Source organism: Corythoichthys intestinalis, chromosome 20 (genome assembly GCF_030265065.1).
Source record: "Corythoichthys intestinalis isolate RoL2023-P3 chromosome 20, ASM3026506v1, whole genome shotgun sequence".
NCBI lineage: Eukaryota > Metazoa > Chordata > Actinopteri > Syngnathiformes > Syngnathidae > Corythoichthys > Corythoichthys intestinalis.
The window spans coordinates 15,716,225-15,736,865 of NC_080414.1; the positions used below are offsets into that span (position 1 = coordinate 15,716,225).

Below are 20,641 nucleotides of genomic sequence, written 5' to 3' on the forward strand. Positions count from 1 at the left end.
CAGTGAGAAACACATTGCTAGGAGGGTGCATCTTGCCCAGAAGAAGAAAAAAAATATTTTTAACTCATTGGCTGCCATTGATGGCGATTGAAGACCACTTCCTTTGAAGTTTCTCCAAGGAATTAGAATTTGATCCCAGCATATTTGTGAGGCTGAAATAAATCCGATTGCAAATCCTTGATTTTCCGCATCCGGCGGAGTTAAGCGACATTAGCGCTGCACCTACTAGCGACGCAGGTCAGGAGCGGCCAGGCCCGGCCCGGCAGGTGGCCTCTGGTCTCAGTCCTGACGGCAAGAGGTCCTCCTGTCACAGAAATGTCAATACATGATGGTCAAATGAGCACTCTGTGAAGCATTAGCGACAGGAACAAAAGAACACCCACGCACGCAAAACACTTCCTATTATGCAACACTTCCTCCGATTCACTTCCGATTTCTGCAAGGCACTGTGACTGTTTGGCCCCCGTTTGTTCTCAGATCAATACGAAATAGAAAAAAAAAAAAAAAAAAAAGGCAAGTTCTAGTGAAAGAAACTGTTGTTCTGCAGAATTTTAAGTCCGTTTCAGTGAATTAATTATTATCGATATTAGTAAGTTTGATTTAGAAACAATTTTTCCAGCATGATTGCTGCCCAAAAGTATTGGCACCCCTGACATTCTGTCAGATCATGCTCGATTTCTCCCAGAAAATGATTGCAATTACAGTGGGGAAAATAAGTATTTAGTCAACCACCAATTGTGCAAGTTCTCCTACTTGAAAAGATTAGAGAGGCCTGTAATTGTCAACATGGGGAAATCTCACCCATGAGAGACGTGTGGGGAAAAAAACAGAAAATCACATTGTTTGAATTTTATAGAATTTATTTCCAAACTAAAGTGGAAAATAAGTATTTGGTCACCTACAAACAAGATTTCTGGCTGTCAAAGAGGTCTAACGAGGCTACACTCGTTACCTGTAATAATGGCACCTGTTTTAACTCATTATCTGTATAAAAGACACCTGTCCACAACCTCAGTCTGTCACACGCCAAACTCCACTATGGCGAAGAGACAAGGACACCAGTGACAAAAATTGTAGACCTGCTCCAGGCTGGGAAGACTGAATCTGCAATAGGTAAAACGCTTGGTGTAAAGAAATCAACTGTGGGAGCAATTATTAGAAAATGGAAGACATACAAGACCAATGATAATCTCCCTCGATCTTGGGCTCCATGCAAGATCTCACCCCGTGGCGTCAAAATGATAACAACAGTGAGCAAAAATCCCAGAACCACACGGGAGGACCTAGTGAATGACCTACAGAGAGCTGGGACCACAGTAACAAAGGCTACTACTATCATGCGCAGCCAGGGACTCAAATCCTGCACTGCCAGACGTGTGCCCCTGCTGAAGCCAGTACACATCCAGGCCCGTCTGCGGTTCGCTAGAGAGCATTTGGATGATCCAGAAGAGGACTGGGAGAATGTGTTATGGTCAGATGAAACCAAAATAGAGCTTTTTGGTTGAAACACAGGTTTTCGTGTTTGGAGGTTTCTACTGGAATTGGCACATCTCATAAATTGCTTTTTAATGCCACTTTAATTTAATACATCGACTTCACTAACAGTTGATGGGACATGGGGCCAATCCATTGGGGCCTATTTTCAAAAACTTAAAATTCAAATTTTTTCAAAACCAAAGCCACTCGCGACCTAAAACCAAAACAGGCACCTCCCTTAGGCATGTGTAAGTCTCCATTAGCAGCGACATAAAAAAAAAAAAAAAAAAAAAAAAAAAATTCAAAGTTGTTCCCGGATAAAATCCCGATTTTTACATAAGTATAACAAAACTTAAAATGGCTAAAATTCTCAACTCTTACGCTAGATGCAAAAAAAAAAAAAAAAAAAAATTCGCCAAATGCAGGGTTAATCACCTCTATTTTCAGGATCAATAGCAATATTTAACATATATAAGGTTTTGCCTAAAATAGCAACTTAAATTTTAATTTAGTGCAAGTTTTCAACAGCTTATAGATCACTCCATTTTCACATCAGAAACTTAACACGAGAGGAAAACATGCAGAATCATCTTAATTTCACTCAACAAATGCAAAATTTGCATTTTTCTATATATGATCACGACTTATTTAGGTTGAATTCTGATGTTCCTATTGCCTCAGCATGTCTTGCCGGCTATCTGGCCGTCGTTTTTAGATTGAAACGTTACGTAAAATGAAACACATAAAAGGCAAAAAAATAATAATTGTATGGATGCAGAAATGTCTAAATTTCTACTTTTTTGGGCCCCCCCCCTCCCCCCCAAAAAAACGGGCAGTTGGCAGAAAATTTACCTGAATGTAAACTTACGCTTGTGTGTATGGATACAACATGGCGGCCATCACAAAACAAAAATGAAAAATCTTGTAAATAAATGCGTACATCACCGGAATTTCTGTAGATATGAACATAGAACAATCTACATTCTTGGTTAGAATTTTAAAAAAACGGGCAGTTATTCATTTTACGTAAATATTTCGAGCTATAATTACGCTATTATGTAATCCAATGTGGCGGCCGTCGCAAAACAAAGAGCTTTTTAAGTTGAAAGGGCATGCATGGGGCTCATATGTAATAATTACCTTGAATCCTCGATCAAATAACGACACACAATTCTGCCTGCTTGTATGCAGTAAAATATTCGCCCTGTTTCCGCCTAAATCCGGCGTTTAAACGCAGCGTGTTTGAGTTTACCACACTGAAAGCCAACTCCACTCTGCCTGGGTCGGCCCCAAACGGGAAGGCATGTCGCAATGTTTGTGGGAGCTGTCTTGTCAACTGATAGTGAAATCTATGTTTAACGCTCAGGTCCAAAATAGATAGTCCAGATAGTTTCACAGACACAAATTGTAAGTAGATTTATCAGATAATAACTTTTTAACAGATGCTCTGATATTTTCCAACTCCAAAAATCCAATACCGATATATGCAGTCGTGGACTTAACATTATGGTTAATTGTGGTGTGATTCCCCACTGATCCTTTAATAATGATAAATGTAACAACTTCAAGGTTTTTCAATTGCATTCTGTGAAAAATAAGGGAACAACTTCAACTGAAATTTTGGAAAAAGTGCCTATATTGCACCACTATATTTATTTTTAAAATAAAAAAATGCAAATATCAGCTTTTTGGAGCAAGTGCAAAGTGCCAATAAGGCACTGCCATATCACATATCGCTGACACAGTGCTTCTGGCCCAAAATAACAAAAAAGGCACATAGCCTCAGTACAGTAAATGATGTAATGAGTTTATAATTAATTATTTTTCAATCATTTATTGTTCATTTAATTTTTGCACCATGAATGCAAATGGTCTGTTCACAGAACAAATCCCAAGCATCTTAGTTTGGACCATCTATAAGCATAATTGCTTTCCAAAGCCAGAAGGCTTCTACATTCACTTTGAAGCCAACATGCATATTGGCCCAAAACCAATAATGAAAAATGGATATCAATGGTATCCAATAACATTTTAAAATGTGTTTATCCGCCTATATTATGGGTAGCTTATAGTATCTGCTCTCTTATCCCGTAATGATCTCTTATCCCGTAATGATCTTATGTTCTACAGTACACGATAATATCAAAAACTCATATAACGTTTAAAAAAAAGTTTTAACCGTCAACATAACTTTTAGGGATGAAGCTATCGATTATTTTAGTATTCGATTAATCGATGAACTAGTTTGAATAATCGAGAAATCGCATAAGGAACATAATTAAAATACCTGAGCTGAACCTCAAACGGTATAAAAAATAAATGAAGATCTAAGTACAACCACAGAACAATCGGCTTACATAGCAAAGGTCAGCTAGCTTAAATGCTATAAAATGTTGTTTTTTTTGTTTTGTTTTTACAATGCTCTTAAAAAATGGTTCAAACTAAATTACGAATGCATTAAAAAAAACATTGGCTTAAACTAAAACTTAGCTTATGTTGGTCTGAACAGGGAGCAGCTGGATTCAGCCATGTGAAATGAGTTATGTCATATTCACTGTTGCCACTAGAGGGCAGTGTGTCCACCCAAATCAATACAACTAAATGCAAACACTTTCAAAACACACCATTACAACTAGAGATGTCCCAATCGATCAGCATCGGGATGCTGATCGATCGGGTCCGATCACGCCATTTTCAAAGTATCGGCAAAAAAATATCGGACATGCCTTTTTTTAATATATATATATTTTTTGATTGAATCGTTTTCTAATTGTATTTAACTTTACAGACATAATGTGTTACACTCATCCAGAGTCTTTAGGCTTAAAGTAGGGTTATCAAATTTATCGCGTTAACGGCGGGAATTAATTTTTTTAAATTTATCACATTAAGATATTTAACGCAATTAAAGCATGCGCTGCACGACCCAGTCACGCTTTGTCACGTTCAATCTTTAATGGCGCCATTATACCTATATATAAAGCTAAAAGGCAACGTAAAATGAGTAGAGTGAATTTTGGCAGCCTTTGGAGACTTTTTTAAATTGGGTAAAGCTTTACAATCCCTCTCCCAACGATTAGAAATATCGTGAGACGCAATGTGGGGAAGTAAGGTAGTATTCAAACTTTTCTTAACACCCTATGTTGTTTCCCAACGCAGAGAAGATATACCAATTGGTACCACTACGCACAGTCATGGTTGCACTTCCCATCATGCATTTGGGCAGAACAGTTAAATGGCTACAGTATCATTTACTGAAAACTCAACAAATACACTAGATGGCAATATTTAGTCACAATATACAAAGTCACATTTATCCTTTTAATAATTACAAGTCTTTCTATCCGTGGATCCCTCTCACAGAAAGAATGTTAATAATGTAAATGCCATCTTGAGGATTTATTGTCATAATAAACAAATACAGTACTTATGTACTGTATGTTGAATGTATATATTCGTCCGAGCTTTATTCATTTTTTTCTTAATGCATTGCCAAAGTGTATATGATAGGGAAAAATTATCGGGAATGATTGAAATTGAATCGGGAGCAAAAAAAAAAAAAGCAATCGGATCGGGAAATATCGGGATTGGCAGATACTCAAACTAAAACGATCGGGATCGGATTGGGAGCAAAAAACATGATCGGAACAACCCTAATTACAACGACACTTTAAACGAATACTCGAAGTAACAAAATTTAATTCTAATCTTTTTTCTATTAAAATTACTCGATTTAATCGACTAATAGTTGCAGCACTAATTTTTAACGCCTCGATTTAATCGATTAATAGTTGCAGCATTAATTTTTAACGCCTCAAACATTATTATTTTGATGCTTTTTTAAATGTGTTCCTTTTCAAGGCTTTTTAAGGCCTGAATTTTGACCAAATCCATTTAATGACTTTTATTGCTTTTTAATGGCCTGCATTAACCCTGCAATATTTGTTTGTAATTTTATTTTTTTTTGCATTAGCTGGTGCAATATCAAGGAAATGTGAGTTCTAATGTAATTCTCACTACATTTTGCAGTAGAGAATCTGGTGCAGGATTAAGGAAATTTTTCCTGAGGACTTGTCATTTTCCATTATGATTTTTTTTTTTTTTAACTTGAAGAAGCGGTGCTAGCCCGAAGCAGTGGTCAAGTCCCAGAATGCATTGCGGGAAAGGGAGTCAGAACGAGGATGTCACGGAGGCCAGATAGCATCACATCCATTAGACGGGGTTCATTTTTACGGAACGAGAATTTTTAGATTCCGTTTCATTAATTAGTAAACTGACAATGCAATCAATTTTTACATTCTCACGGTTTGGACATCTATTGCAGTCATTCTTTCCCAGCGTTTCTTAACTCAAGTGCTCCATGTCATCACCTAAGCTGCTGTGACGCTCATTCACCGACAAGCGCAGACATGCAGAAATGACGAATGAGGAGCGCGAATTCCAACGCACAAGTGAGCACGAATGCCTCCCAGATGCTAAAATGGAGACGGACTGCTGAGGAGGGAATATTTAGACACAAAGATATGCATAGAGAGCATTACGGCCACGCAGGAAGATCGATAAAGAGCTGTTCCGCAGCACTTGAATGGTAATGCAGGAAATCTTTGGTGAGGGCGTCAAATAAAATGTACCATGCTACAAGCACTGCAATTATATGAAACATTTGGGATTTGAACCAAAATGGCAGACTTCTTGTGTCTGTTTGAGCATGGCTTCTTGAGACTTTTTTGTGGGTTTAACAATGACCGACATGCCTACCAAATTTCATTTTGTCATGTGAAATTGTTTTCAGGGGCTGAATTTTTTTTAAGCAGGAGGGACCTTTCCAAAAACCAGCACGATCCAAAAGTGGCTGCTTCAAACCAAGACAACACACATTCTGTGTATTTTTGGCCATGGCTTCTAGAGACTTTTTTTGTGCGTCTACCAATGATAGACATGTCTACCAAATTTCATTTTGTTATGTGAAATCGTTTTCATGGGCTGAATTTTTTGGGGGGTAATGAGCTCTATAAAAAGGCCAGCCCAATCCTAAAGTGGCTGCTTCAAACCAAGACAGCAGTTTTTCTGTGTATTTTTGGCCATTGCTTCTGGAGACTTTTTGGAGTGTCTACCAATGATAGACATGTCTACCAAATTTCATTTTGTTATGTGAAATCGTTTTCAGGGTGTGAATTTTTTTGGGGAGGGACTTCTGCAAATAAGCCAGCACAATCCTAAAGTGGCTGCTTCAAACCAAGACAGCAGTCTTTCTGCGTATTTTTGGCCATGGCTTCTAGAGAGTTTTTTGTGTGTCTACCAATGATAGACATGCCTACCAAATTTCTATTTGCCATGTGAAACAGTTTTAGGGGGCTGAATTTTTTTGAAGTACCATTTTCAGTCACGTTGGCCCTTTTGTGGCAACACGAGCCAAAAAATGGCCGCTTCAAACCGAGATAACAGTCTGTGTGTTTTTGAGCATGGTTTCTTGAGATTTTTTTTGTGTGTCTACCGATGATAGACATGCTTACCAAATTTCACTTTGCTTTGTGAAACCATTTTTGGGGGCTGAATTTTTTTGAATGACCATTTTCAGTCATGCTAGCCCTTTTGTGTCAACACAACCCAAAAAAATGGCTACTCTAAAGCAAGATGGAAGATTTCCTGTGTCTTATTGGGCATAGTTTATTGAGATTTTTTATGTAAGTCTACCGATGATAGCAAGATGAAATTTGGTAGGCATGTCTCTGTGAAACCACTTTTGGGGGCTGAATTTTTTGAAGGACCATTTTCAGTCATGTCGGCCCTTTTGTGTCTACACAACCCAAAAATGGCAGGTTAAAAGCAAGATGGCATATTTCCTATGTCTTTTTGGGCATGTCCTCTTGAGACTTTTTTGTGGGTCTACTAAATGTCATTTTGCTATGTGAAACAGTTTTCAGGGGCTGAATTTTTTTGAAGGACCATTTTCAGTCATGTTAGCCCTTTTGTGCCAACACAACCCAAAAAATGTCAGCTTCAAAAAAAGATGGCAGATTTCCTGTGTCCTTTTGGGCATGGCTTTTTGATACTTTTTTGTGGGTCTACCAATGATAGACATGTCTACCAAATTTGACATTGCGATGTGAAACCGTTTTCGGGGGCTGAATTTTTTGGGGGGGGGACCATTTCTAGTCACGTTGCCTCTTTCGTGGCAATACAACGCAAAAAATGGCCATTTTGAACAAAGATGGCAGATTTCCTGTGTCTTTTTGGGCATGACTTCTTGAGACTTTTTTTGTGGGTCTACCAATGATAGACATGTCTACCAAATTTCATTTTGCTATGTGAAACCATTTTCGGGGGCAGAATTTTTTTTAAAGGACCATTTTCAGACACGTTGGCCCTTTCGTGTCAACACAACCCCAAAAAAATGGCCGCTTTAAAGCAAGATGGAAGATTTCCTGTGTCTTTTTGGGCATAGTCTGTTGAGACTTTTTGGTGGGTCTACCAATGATATACATGCCATTGCCTACCAAATTCCATTTTGCTATGTGAAACCGCATTCGGGGGCTGATTTTTTTTTTATGGACCATTTTTAGTCACAATGGCCATTTTGTGGCAACACAACCCCCAAAAATGGACGCTTTGATAGAAATGTCTACCAAATTTCATACTGCTCAGTGAAAGCTGCTTCATGGGCTGAATTTTCTATGAAAAAAAAAAACAAAACAGACATGGCACTGAAATGTCAGTTTTAAGACCAAAATAGCAGACTTCCTGTGTCTTTTCAAGCATGCCTAATTCAGACTTTTTTGTGATTCTACCCACAACAGATATTCTGACCAAATTCCATGTTGCTAAGCAAAACTAGCTTCAGGGGCCGATTTTTTTTAAAGAAAATGCCATAGAGGATGAAGGCACGTGGTTTCTCTGCACTCAGCCTTTGCGGAGCATCACGGCAGCTAATAATGTGAATTATTAATCATTTTTCCATGCTCTCGTCTCAACTATTTCCCGGGCTCCTCGGGTATCTTGGCTATCTATACCACACAACACTTTCCGACATCTTTCAGGCCAGCGCAAACAGTCGCGACGCTTGAAATGTTTGGACAGTTGTCTCGGAGTGGAATGAATGTCCCAAAGATGCTGAATGCGACCGAACACACCCCAAGCAAGCCTGCTCGGATTACACGCAAATATTTCTGCTATGAAAGCTCAGGTGGTACTCGTGCCATCGTACACAATGTGGTCACAACGTAGCGCTCGTCTGTCTGACATCAAGACTTTTCTAGACATCTCCCTAAAAATTACCAAATATGTTCCACGTACTGTTCCACTTTTGGAGGTTCCACTTTTAAAGACAGAGCCAGGAATAAAATATCTGTACTCCGGTTATAAGTGACGCAAACTGCTAGCAATCATGTCCTGGTGAATATTTCAGGGAAAGCTAATTATTGATAGCATCGCAAGGCTCCTCGTTTACACAAGCGTGAGATTGGCCTTTAGGAAAAAGCGCGCGTTGCATCACAAATTGCCTAATAGCAACGCGGTAGCGTGCTCTGTGAATGTTTTCACTTCCACTTTCGGCAGCAGAAGCACTGTTCAGATTTGCAGATGAGACAGAGAAGTCTTAATACGGTGTCAAGCAGACATTTGCAAGAAAAAAATATGTTTGAAGGACATCTTAAAAACCCAAACAACTCATGTCAGACTCATATATCAAGGTAAAACTATTTTAGGCTTTTTCCCATGGCCGTAAAACTTGTCATAATAAATGTCATTTAAAAATACCAATTACTACTATTCTATTAGCCATTTTGTTACATTCTTTAACCACTGATACTCTAATTGTTTAACACATATCTTAATTTTAGGGAGGAATCATACCTTAGTGGAAGTTATACAAGAAATGTTTTACTGTAAATTTTTAAGTAATCTTTAACCCAAAAATGAGTCTTAAACAGTGTTAGTTTCAAAGCAAAAATTATCTGAACAGCTTATATATCATTAAAGAAAAAAACAAATCTGTCGCACACATCTCAAAGCAAACCTATTTTAATCTCAACAAAAATAAAAATTACTACATTTCTGATAGCCATTTAATTATATTTTACAAACTGGGACGCCGGCATCCCCTTGATTTCTCTGGGCCATAACGTCTGTTGTACTTGTCATAAAGACGAGATTTTTGATCATGTGAATAGATGAATAGTAGCTCTTTCATTTAACATTAGATGGCAGCACGGTCTAAACTAAACGTGTTTTGCCAAGCCGGCTGGATAAAATCCTTTCGAAGTTCACGTCAGTGGCAGCCGTCTTGCATCCGCGAAGTTTTATATCCCGTTTCTGCCTGGAATAATTAATTTCGATCACAATTATATTGGAAATATGGCATCACAACGACAAGACAGGGGTAGAAGAAGGTGTTGAACACCAGGAGAAGACTATCCAGTCAGTAGGAGGTGAGTACAAGCAGTAAATTATGGCGAGTCTGATGAGGAGTCTCCAGAAAGAGAAGACATGGTTTCGGAGGAAGAGGAGTTGATAAACAATGGCATTGATCCTCTCCTAGAAGAACCGGGGATGAAAAGACCCATTCCAGATGTAGAAAATGAAAAATAACATTTCCTATTCATTCTGAAATGAATGGAAAATGTTATTTTTCACATTTATTGACAATAATGTCTCTTGTTTACAAACTGCAGTGATCCCTCGCTACTTCGCGCTTCACACTTTGCACCCTCAGTCCATCGCGGATTTTTTATTAAAAAAATGAAAAAAAAAACAGCCGAGTTGTCCCAAGCCGATCGCGTAGTCTCACTCTCCCGCCTTTCCTCTCCCAGCTCTTTGTTGGTGGCAGTGCACCGGAGTTGCTTATTAAAGTTAACGATGATTGACAGACGGTTAATGTTTAATTTTGCCGCAGATGCTCGGAAGCCGAAGCTTCAAAGCGTCGCATGCGTCAATCATTGTTTAACTTGTTAAACAGTTGCTGTGGCAACTCATTGTAAGTGAGCAGATTTGAGTGGACTCACTCAATGAAGCATTTTAATAAGGCCAAGGATTTTTCTGCCTAATTCTTGCTCAGGAATAATTCGCTGGGACAGTAACATGTTTAAAACTTATCATAATTATTACATTTGAAATGCTTAAAAACAATTTATTAATATATGTATGCACACACACACACACACACACACACACACACAAGTTTTTTTTTATTTATTTATTATATTTTAGGGGAAAAAAAGAAAATGTCTTCTACGTATATCTTTCCAATGCTAAATCTGAATAAATACATTTAACATACAAAAAAATATGTATATATTTTTTGGATGGGGGCGCTACTCCTCGGTTTTTCACTTATCGCGGCGGGTTCTGGTCCCCATTAACCGCGAAAAACGAGGGATCACTGTATTGTCAAAAAGCACCTTTTTTTGGAATGTAAATTACTCCGTGTTCATTTGCTCAACCTTGATGTGCAATATATCAAATTAAAGCCAAGATGTTCAATTATTATGACCAGTTGTCAAAACCTTAATGAGATTTATAGCTTATCAGTAATCACATATTTGGCATTTGAAATTCTTTAGCTGGTTATGACACTTTCAAAAATGTAAAAATTTTGGGGGGGGAAAAAAAGTTCATCACATGATCATTTGATGATTTAGGAATACAAATATGTACAACAAGGCATGTTTCAACTGTTTTTTTGTTGTTGTTAAGTTTATGAATACTGATTGAAATATCAACCCTAAATTCACAAAAAATACTCAGTGTAAAGGGTTATGCTAATTACTGTTGTATAAAACCTGTTAATTTTGGGGCCGTTTACATGGTGACTCCGAGAATACGAAAAATTTCAAATTTGCATTTGCGTCTCCATTCGAACAATGTCGCAATTCCGCATGAAAACGATGTAGTATTCATGCCAGGCCCTAGGGGGCAGTGCAGATTTACAGGGCGACAGAGAATGATGCACTTTGACCCCACCAAGCTCCCTCAGCCTGGAAAAAAATATGCCCGCCCACATGAAGCAATGGCATTTTTCTTTTGTTCAAAAAGGCACAAAAATGTAAACATTCAACATATTTAATTTAAAAATATTATTAAAACAGTAAATTAAAGCCGACATTCCGCCATAATTGCTGTTTGTAATGTTTAGTAGCACCGCTGCGCACACCCTATGTGACGTGTATAGGGCTGCAGCTATCGAATATTTTAGTAATCGACTGAAAATTCTATCGATTAATCGAGTAATCGGATAAAACTTTTTTTTTTTTTTTTAGGTAAAGAGCAATTATAAGACATTTAATCCAATATTGAACCATTTTCAGTCAATCAATGTCTTTATTTTCTATGTTTTCGATTTGATTTTCACTCAAAAAAACTTCTAGATTTTATTAAAAAAAAAAAAACATATTCCTTACCTAAAAATGTAATTAAGCTTGATAACACACATCACTTGAAAGCTACGTGTTTTTCCCCACGTGTTTCAATTGAATTTCCATTTGTGTCAAGCTATTTTTAAGTTCTAGTTAAGTTAAGTTAGTCTAAACTGTAAGTACTGATAGGATTTTGAGTTTTTGCTGTGTTCAAAATAAATGTATGATACCTGCTGTATTGGAGCACATTAGGGACCAGTGCTACTTGGTGTTTTATTCAGCAATGACTACTGAGCTCAAACTGACAGTTAGCTTTATTATGTTTTGATTTTACACCCTCATCACTCTACAGCGCTGTGTTTTTACAGATTAAATAAAAACTGTATGTAAGACACGTTAGCCACGCATCGACAGTGGTCATAATCAATAGAAACCTAGCCCCCCGAAAGGCTAACGTTACGTGAGCAAGTGACAGTAACGTTATATTTATTAGCGCTGAGAAGTCTACTGCTTAAAGATGGCGGCTGTTTACTAACGCTACCCAGACGCGGCCGAGTCTGTCATTTCGCATCTAGTCCTAAATGAATGTGATATCTATGAGACGCATCGGACACTACCCGTTACCACATTAGCATCATGCGGGCTAGTTTTTAGCAATGTCGGCGTAGTTTGTAGCGGCTGTCGGCTGCAGTAAGATTTAAAAAAAATGTTTTTATTGCTTCTTCGTCTACGCACGTGACGTCAGCGCGTTGTCCCGCATTAAAAGTAGTCCGGGCAAAACGTGATGCATAGAGCTGGCAAAATTAAACGATTCCTCGAGGTGAATAAAACTACTCGGATCAGTTTTTAAACTCGATTTACTCGAGCTGCTCGAGTATTCGTTTCAGCTTTAGACGTGTATGAATGCTGACGTTAACGGCGAGGTCTCGCGCCGCAGGAACCTTTGATATGCATGCCGATGAAGCCCTCCTCAATCCCCCGCAATCGGATTCTTCCGCTTTGGAGGCAGGATTCAGAATTTTTCGTCTTCGCCGACACCATATGCACGCGAGGCGAGTCCACTACTCAGTCATTGCGTCTTTGTGTCGCAGAGTCGCCATGTAAACTGCCCCTTTTACTTTTAATTGTAAAATGAATCGTGATTGGGCGATAGGTGAGGGATAAATTGTGATTTTCGAAGGGCAATATTTGCCCAGCGCTACTTTACTGTACTGTACATTAGAGGTGCACGATAATTATCGGTCCGATAATAGGAATTATGACATCATACCAATAAATCCAATAACATTATATATTATCGGGCCTATTAATATTAATTTTGGCACGGTGTCAGTGGATTGGGATGTGTGCGTTTGTTTCCACTCGTGTTTTGCCAGTATGCAGTTTTGTTACTGCTCTAGAGGCCTTATTTTTCCATCACTAAGTGATGAACCTTACTATGGCAATTTGCAAATGTTTGCATTTTACAGTGTTATGTTTACAAGTTATTGAGAAGCCTTTTAGTTATTGATAGGCTTACTGTCCTATGATTGCCAGGTTAAGAAAGTTGTTTCATGGACCAAAATGACAAAACTCTCTTCTCTTGTTGCACCAAATGTTTTATCTGCTGACAAAGCACAGTACCTGTTGGGTTTATGTTTGTTTTAGTTCTGTGCTTATTGTTCAGGGGAACACATCGTCAATGATATTGACTGATTGATTGTGATTGACTCAAATTTATTTAAAACAAATTAATATGGGAACTTTATTTGAAGTCAAAACTGTTGGTCTTTGTTTTGTTCATTATAATAAGGTTCATGTCATCATGAAAATATCATGAAAATTCTGGTTAGGTCAAAGGCAAATCTATGCTGAATCCACCACTAGTATTTTTGACCTACAGGTGTTCAAAAACTCAGGTAAATATACATTAAAAAATTATATATATATATATATACACACACATTATCGATTATCGTATCGGTCATAAGGAGCAGGAAGTTATCGATATCGGTTTCAAAAAATGGATATCGTGCATCCCTATTGTACATATATTTTTCGATTCGTTTCATTCTTCTTAGTCCATATATGAGTCTAATTATTTTTAAATATATATATATATCGCTAGTTGAGCACTTCCTGTACCCTGCATTCAACAACTGACAAATTCCACCTTGACTAACGAACGTACAACCATCACCATTTACGCCCATTTTAAAGTTCTGCACCAAAGCACGCAGTTGAAACCGATACGATCCGAAATATGATAAACTGTCAACAGTGGCACATGCATGACTACAAAAGAAGAAAAGAAGTACTCGGGGCTAATCCGAAGCCATACGGTTACCGAGTTTCAAAGTGTAATCTCCAGATGATTAGCGTGCGTTATTTTGCCAGGCTGGACGTAAAATGGGGTCAATGTTGTCACATGTGTTTTAAAAAAAAAAAGGAGGAAATGAAAGCGCTCCATGTGCAGCGACTAAAAGACTTACTTGTTAAATAAACACTTTTAAAGCTCCCTTCAGGGGAAACGATGTCGCCCAGTATGCGCGCTCGTGATTCATCATTTATATCACCCGCGGCCATCAAATTTGAGAGACGGCGAATGAATGGCAACTAGTGGGGAGGTGAGGGCGAGGCAAGGAGAAGCGGAAAAAGACAGGAGGAATTGACATTTTAAAGTAGTTTTTGGCTTACCTCGTAGCCGGCGGGGGCGGCTGGACGACACGCTTCTCCGAGGAGGAGGAGAAGACGAAGAAGGAAGAAGAAGAAGGCAAGTGGACCGCGAGCTCCGAGACAGAAGAAAAGCGAGCTGTAGTTTCCGGGTTAGTGAGTCGACGTCATTGGAAAAGGGGGCTCGTTTTGCTCAACGTGGTATCGCGAAGGGGCGGATGTGTGGAGTGATTCACGATAGCTCCGCCCCTCTGCGTTCCCCCAGTAACGGCATCTGCTGTCCCCGTCGTGACTTCCGTAATTAGCCTCCTGTCGAGCTAGTTTAGTAATTTGACCTCACGGTGCCTTATCAGAAAAATAAACATAATATTTGGGATTCAAACAAGACCTTACAGTTTTATTCTTGGCGCCGAAGTGTTGTTGGGTAACAGACCAAGCTAGAATGTGGGTAACCGTTAGGTGGCGCTGTTGGGTTTTGATTTGAATGGGTGATTTTGTGATATGTGACAAATTTTGACCGAGCTTCATGTTTGAACGCAGTTTTCTTATGGAATCCAATTAGGGTCAATTAAAATACAGTGGTACCTCTACATACGAAGTTAATTCGTTCCAGGACCTTGTTTGTAAGTCGAAATGGTCGTATGTCGAGCAGGATTTCCCCATAGGAATACATTATAATTCCATTAATTCGTTCCACAGCCCAAAAACCGACACTAAATCCCTAATAAATACTGCTGGTACTATTACTTACACATAGCAAAACAAATAAATTATAAATGAAAATCGGAATAATATAATAATAATAATAATAATTCCTGTAATAATGTAACGAATCGGGTTCTAATGTGTCGGACATTTTTTGCTGTACCTGAACGCACCGCACCTGAGAGCGGTGAGTTTGAGAGTTTCACTTTCAATGTTTTCTTGAGAACACCGTCAACTTTGGCGGTCAGGAGGCATTTTGTGTTGAATAAGTTGTGAAATAAATGATAAAAATGTGACAAAGCTGGTGATTTCTTTGGCGATGTTACCACTATAATAATTGTCAGCTTAACTTATAAAGACAGGCGAACGGTGGTCGGAGGAGGACCGTGGAGATGTATTGTTGAGCCAGTCCACGGATGCGCACCCCACGCTCATGTTTTTCTATAATTTGCATCTTCATGTAGAAGGTAAGCGGCCCCTTTTTCCCTGTTTCACCACCTGTACCGACCTTTTTGAAACCTGGGTTGATTTCTCACACAAGAAAATCAGCCGTGTGTTCATCTGCGGTGCTGTCATGTCGTCGTATTTCGAGCATGTCGTTGGATGTAGAAACAAATGGCGAGTCAAATTTTACGTCGGATGTCGAAAAGATCGTGTGTCGAAGCGATCATATGTCGAGGTACCACTTATATATATTTTCAAAACATTTGATTACATTCACCTCCCATGAATCCCTGTCCCGTCAATGTTAAATTTACGGAATAATGTGAATTTCATCATGCCAAAACGTGAAATATCACAATTAACATGAAATATTTCAAGTTATAACATGAAATTTGTCCTATTAAAATTGGAATCTTATGCTAAAACTATAAAATTTGTCACATTTAAAGTAAAACATGTAATGTTAATATGTGATTTTTTTTTTACATTAAAATGGAAACCGATACCCGTTTTTACAGAAAAATGACCAGATTTCACATCATATTTTCGCACTATAATGGAAAAACATTTCACAAAAAAATGTCAAAAATATGTATATATAAATACATAAAATGTCTCAACTAAGTCTCGCGTTAAAACATGAAACGTTAACACGATGTAACATGCTAACATGAAATGATTCACCGTTTCAGTCATACAATTTTATTCATTATGTTGATTTTCGCCCTATTTCACATGTTATTAGGCCTGCACAATATATCGTTGAGATATCTCCATCGCGATGTGCGCGTGCGCAATGCTCCTATCCCAGGAGGTGCGGTTATTATTATTTTTGGAACATGTGAATTTTTGGTTTGCTTCATAAAAGCAGCAAGTGTGCAGAGACATGGCTTCCTGTATCCATTTTATATATGTCGGAAAACGCAGACGAGACTGAAAAAGCACTTTCCGCTCTCACACCCCTCTTTAAAATAAACTGTATTTTAAGTCAAAAGAACTGTTGTGTTTGATAGAACAATATGTCTATATGCTACCATAGCAGCTTCATAGCACATTAAGCCCCCGAACTATTTCTAATTTGTCAGTTTTACCCTGGAACCCCCCGTTTACAGACGTCCGCAACCGCTTTTCTTTCAACCCAGCCATAAAAAGAAGTAATTTATTATTCAAAATGTCTGTCATTTTTAGCGTAGAATCATTAATTGATGTCTAATATTTCGTTTAAAATAAAATTTAAAAAAACGACTTTTCACCCGCATATTTTAAACTTTTAGACAATTTATGTCACAATGAAAAAAATGGTGTCTGAAAAAAGCCACGGATATCGATCTCATAACTATCGCTTAATTGTATTTTTTTGTTACTGTCGCATTTTCCCCGACGAGTTAGATGATAAACAATCGATTCAAACAAATATATGAAAGAGAACATCTCGACCACTCCTTGATGTCTGCAATTTTTGCATCGCGACCCTTGTTATATGACCATGTTTTACCCATAAAAAAAACAAAAAACAAAATCCAGCTGTGGCCATTCACATCTGTGTCTGGACACTCGGTGATGCATGCTACATGGAGTTTTTTTTATCGAAACAAGGTAAGAACGCGATAATATCTCGTTAAAATCATAGCTTCTTTAATTATACTCTCTCTCATGCTCTCACCTGCAGTTAGGGTTTTGCTGTTTAATTTTTTTTTTTAAATGCCCTCCTGTTCAAAAATTTTCTTCCCCCAGAAATTTGAGATTTTAAGCTTTCCAATGACGTGCATATCGGACAATTTTTAAATTTGGCCAAATTGGGGGTCTCAGAGCGGAACTTGTTACCTGAGTGTTTTTCGCCAAATAGCAATCTTCATCATTCACAGATAAACCTCCTGGATTAAACGGTATTGTAGGAATGCACTCATATATAATTTTTTGTCACTATCAGTTGTTAAATAAATGAATAGTAAATAAATAAATATGCTTAAAGTAAAATGAAGCACCTTAAATCTATAATGCAAAATTTTAAAAATCACAGAAACTCAGATAACATTTTTATAGTGAATAATATGATCAAAAAAATTAAGAATTCAAGTATAAATGAGAAAAACAACGGGGAAACTCAGGAAAACAATCTAATAAAATACTGAATGCAATGCACTAATACAAAAACATTGTGAGTCAACAAAAGTCTTCCCAAACAGAGATATTCATCTGGTGAAATTTCTTCCAGTTTAAATATTGCAATATAAACATAGGCGGAGTTTGACTTTTGGGGCAGGGAGGGCACAACATGTTGATGACCCCGAAGTGCAGTGTCAGCAATAAAATTAACTTACAAGAATATTTATAATAATAAGTTGACAATGAGCGTATTTTGTTTCCCATCATTCTTGAGGGGAATTCTAAAGCAGGCTGCTTCGGCAATACTTTTCGCCAAGATCGTCATCCGTTAAATAGGGTACGCCCGATTGTGTCGTGCCAATGTAGTTACCACCGTCAAAAATTGTATCTCCTGGGCGGAGCCATGTGGGGGTAGATTTGTGTCTTTATTATTCAATCCACAAAAAAGTTGCTTCAATCAAAATTAGGGCTGTCAAAATTATTGCGTTAACGCGCGGTAATTAATTTTTTAAATTAATCACGTTAAAATATTTGACGCAATTAATGCACATGTCCCGCTCAGACAGTATTCTGCCTTTTGGTAAGTTTTACAGCAAGGCTTTTTGTGCTGTCCAACAGCGAACTCTTGTGGTCGCTTTGCGACATGGTTTTCTTGCCAGTTCAATATGGCTGCACGACGTCTCGGGCTGACGGCTACGTTGTAATGTTGTGCTTATATGATCCTTGGACAAGATTTGTCCGTAAGTATGGTTGTTGTCAAGAATGTACATATTATGTTAGTAAGCGAAATGTTATATTTTTTGTATGAGACGCTTTTTGTTTATGTTTAGTGAACCTGTATAGCGTGCTAAGCTAACGTTTTTGCTTATGCAATGCTTGTGTACTTTTTTTTTGTAGTTTTACGACGGTCTAAAGAGGACAATGGTTTGAGGCCATTTTATTAATAAATCAGATGAAAAAGGAAGAAGTCTGATTATTAAGGCGTCGTTTCACTAGCTGTCTAGCTTTGGAAAAAGTAGACGCTTCGGAGTGAGGGCAGCATAGACAGATTTAAATGACAGTGAGTGAAATGCCCACTACAGTCCTTATGTACCGTATGTTGAATGTATATATCCATCTTGTGTCGTATCTTTCCATTCCAACAATTTATTTTACAGAATATGTATATAATTTACAGAAAAATATGGCATATTTTATAGATGGTTTGAATTGCGATTAATTGCGATTAATTAATTTTTAAGCTGTAATTAACTCGATTAAAAATTTTAATCGTTTGACAGCCCTAATCAAAATATATATTTTCAATCAAAAAAAGTCACTTAAATCAAAACAAATGTGTTTAAATGCAAAAATAAATTTGAAACTGAAAAAAATGCATGTGAAAGCTATTTTTCCTTGATTTAATTTTTTTTTCTGATTGGAGTCAAGTAGGGCTGTCAAAATTATCGCATTAACGGGCAGTAATTAATTTTTTAAAATTAATCACGTTAAAATATTTGACGCAATTAACGCAATTAACTTGTTGTGTTTTTCGGAGTTATGTCGCCCTCTGCTGGCGCTTGGGTGCGACTGATTTTATAGGCTTCAGCACCCATGAGCATTGTGTAAGTAATTATTGGCATCAACAATGGCGGGCTACTAGTTTATTTTTTGATAGAAAATTTTACAAATTTTATTAAAACGAAAACATTTTGAGGGGTTTTAATATAAGATTTCTATAACTTGTACTAACATTTATCTTTTAAGAACTACAAGTCTTTCTATCCATGGATCGCTTTACCAGAATGTTAATAATGGTAGTGACATCTTGTTGATTTATTGTTATAATAAACAAATACAGTACTTATGTACCGTATGTTGAATGTATATATCAATCTTGTGTCTTATCTTTCCATTCCAACAATAATTTACAGAAAAATATGGCATATTTTATAGATGGTTTGAATTGCGATTAATTGCGATTAATTACGATTAAATAATTTTTAAGCTGTAATTAACTCGATTAAAATTTTTAATCGTTTGACATCCCTGGAGTCAAGCTTTTTTTTTGATTGAAGTAATGCTGATATGTGTTTGGACCACATTTGGCTAGGACATTTTTGTCTTCATTATTCAATCAAAAAATAAATTGCTTCACAAAAAATATATTTTCAAAAAGTAAAATCACTTCAATCAAAAAAAGAAAAATTTAATCATAGAAAACGTTTTTGAATGAGAAAAAATATTTGAGATTGAAAAATTTTGAACACTTCATTTTTCATTGAAAAAGGTTTCTTTGATTGAAGCAATCCTTTTTTGTGTTTGGGCCATTTATGGGTAGGACATTTGTGTCGAAATCATTCAATCCCAAAAAAAGTTGCTTCAATCAAAACAAAACAAAAAAAAAAAAGTATTTTCAATCAAAGAAAAACATTTGAAAAATGGAAACATAAAAAAAAATAGGGGAGGGCAGTTTTATTTTTTTTTTAATTTTATGCAAGGGAAATGACCATTTAAGGTGTTAGTCATATGATCTGTTTGAAAAGTAATTTTGACCCATTATAAAAATATGTTTTTTTGTTCATTTCCTTCATTTTTGTTGCAGTTTTATTGCTTTACAACTTTTATATATATTTAAATATATAGGAAAGTCAATTTCATGCAATGACACTTTTCGACCACCGGGAGGGGGGGGGGCTGGCCCCCCCTTAAAATCCGCTTATGAATATATATCGCAATATATCGCAAACCCCCCCAAAATTTGCGATATAAGTTTTTTCCAATAACGTGCAGGCCTACATGTTATTGAATAATTTAATCATTAAAAGCCATCTTTAGAGCTATCCTACCTTAGAATGCAGTCTGCCAACCAATTAGTAGTAACGAGGCCTCACACCTGACCATAATGAGACCCGGGAACCCATAAAAGC

At 37.3% G+C, this 20,641-nt stretch overlaps 1 protein-coding gene across 3 annotated transcripts in view; it reads right to left on the minus strand.

Annotated features, from left to right (window-relative positions):
* Positions 1–14,652, minus strand: part of fam49bb (family with sequence similarity 49 member Bb) — a 75,166-nt gene extending 60,514 nt beyond the window's left edge. For 2 of the 3 annotated variants that reach the window (XM_057824125.1, XM_057824126.1), the window contains exons 1-2: positions 14,502–14,652; positions 227–304 (exon numbers count right to left, since the gene is read on the minus strand). The gene's annotated coding sequence lies outside the window, so the exon portion shown is untranslated. The remainder of the gene's footprint in view (positions 1–226; positions 305–14,501) is intronic. The other variant, XM_057824128.1, reaches the window with a different exon arrangement.
* Between the last annotated feature and the right edge of the window lie 5,989 nt (positions 14,653–20,641).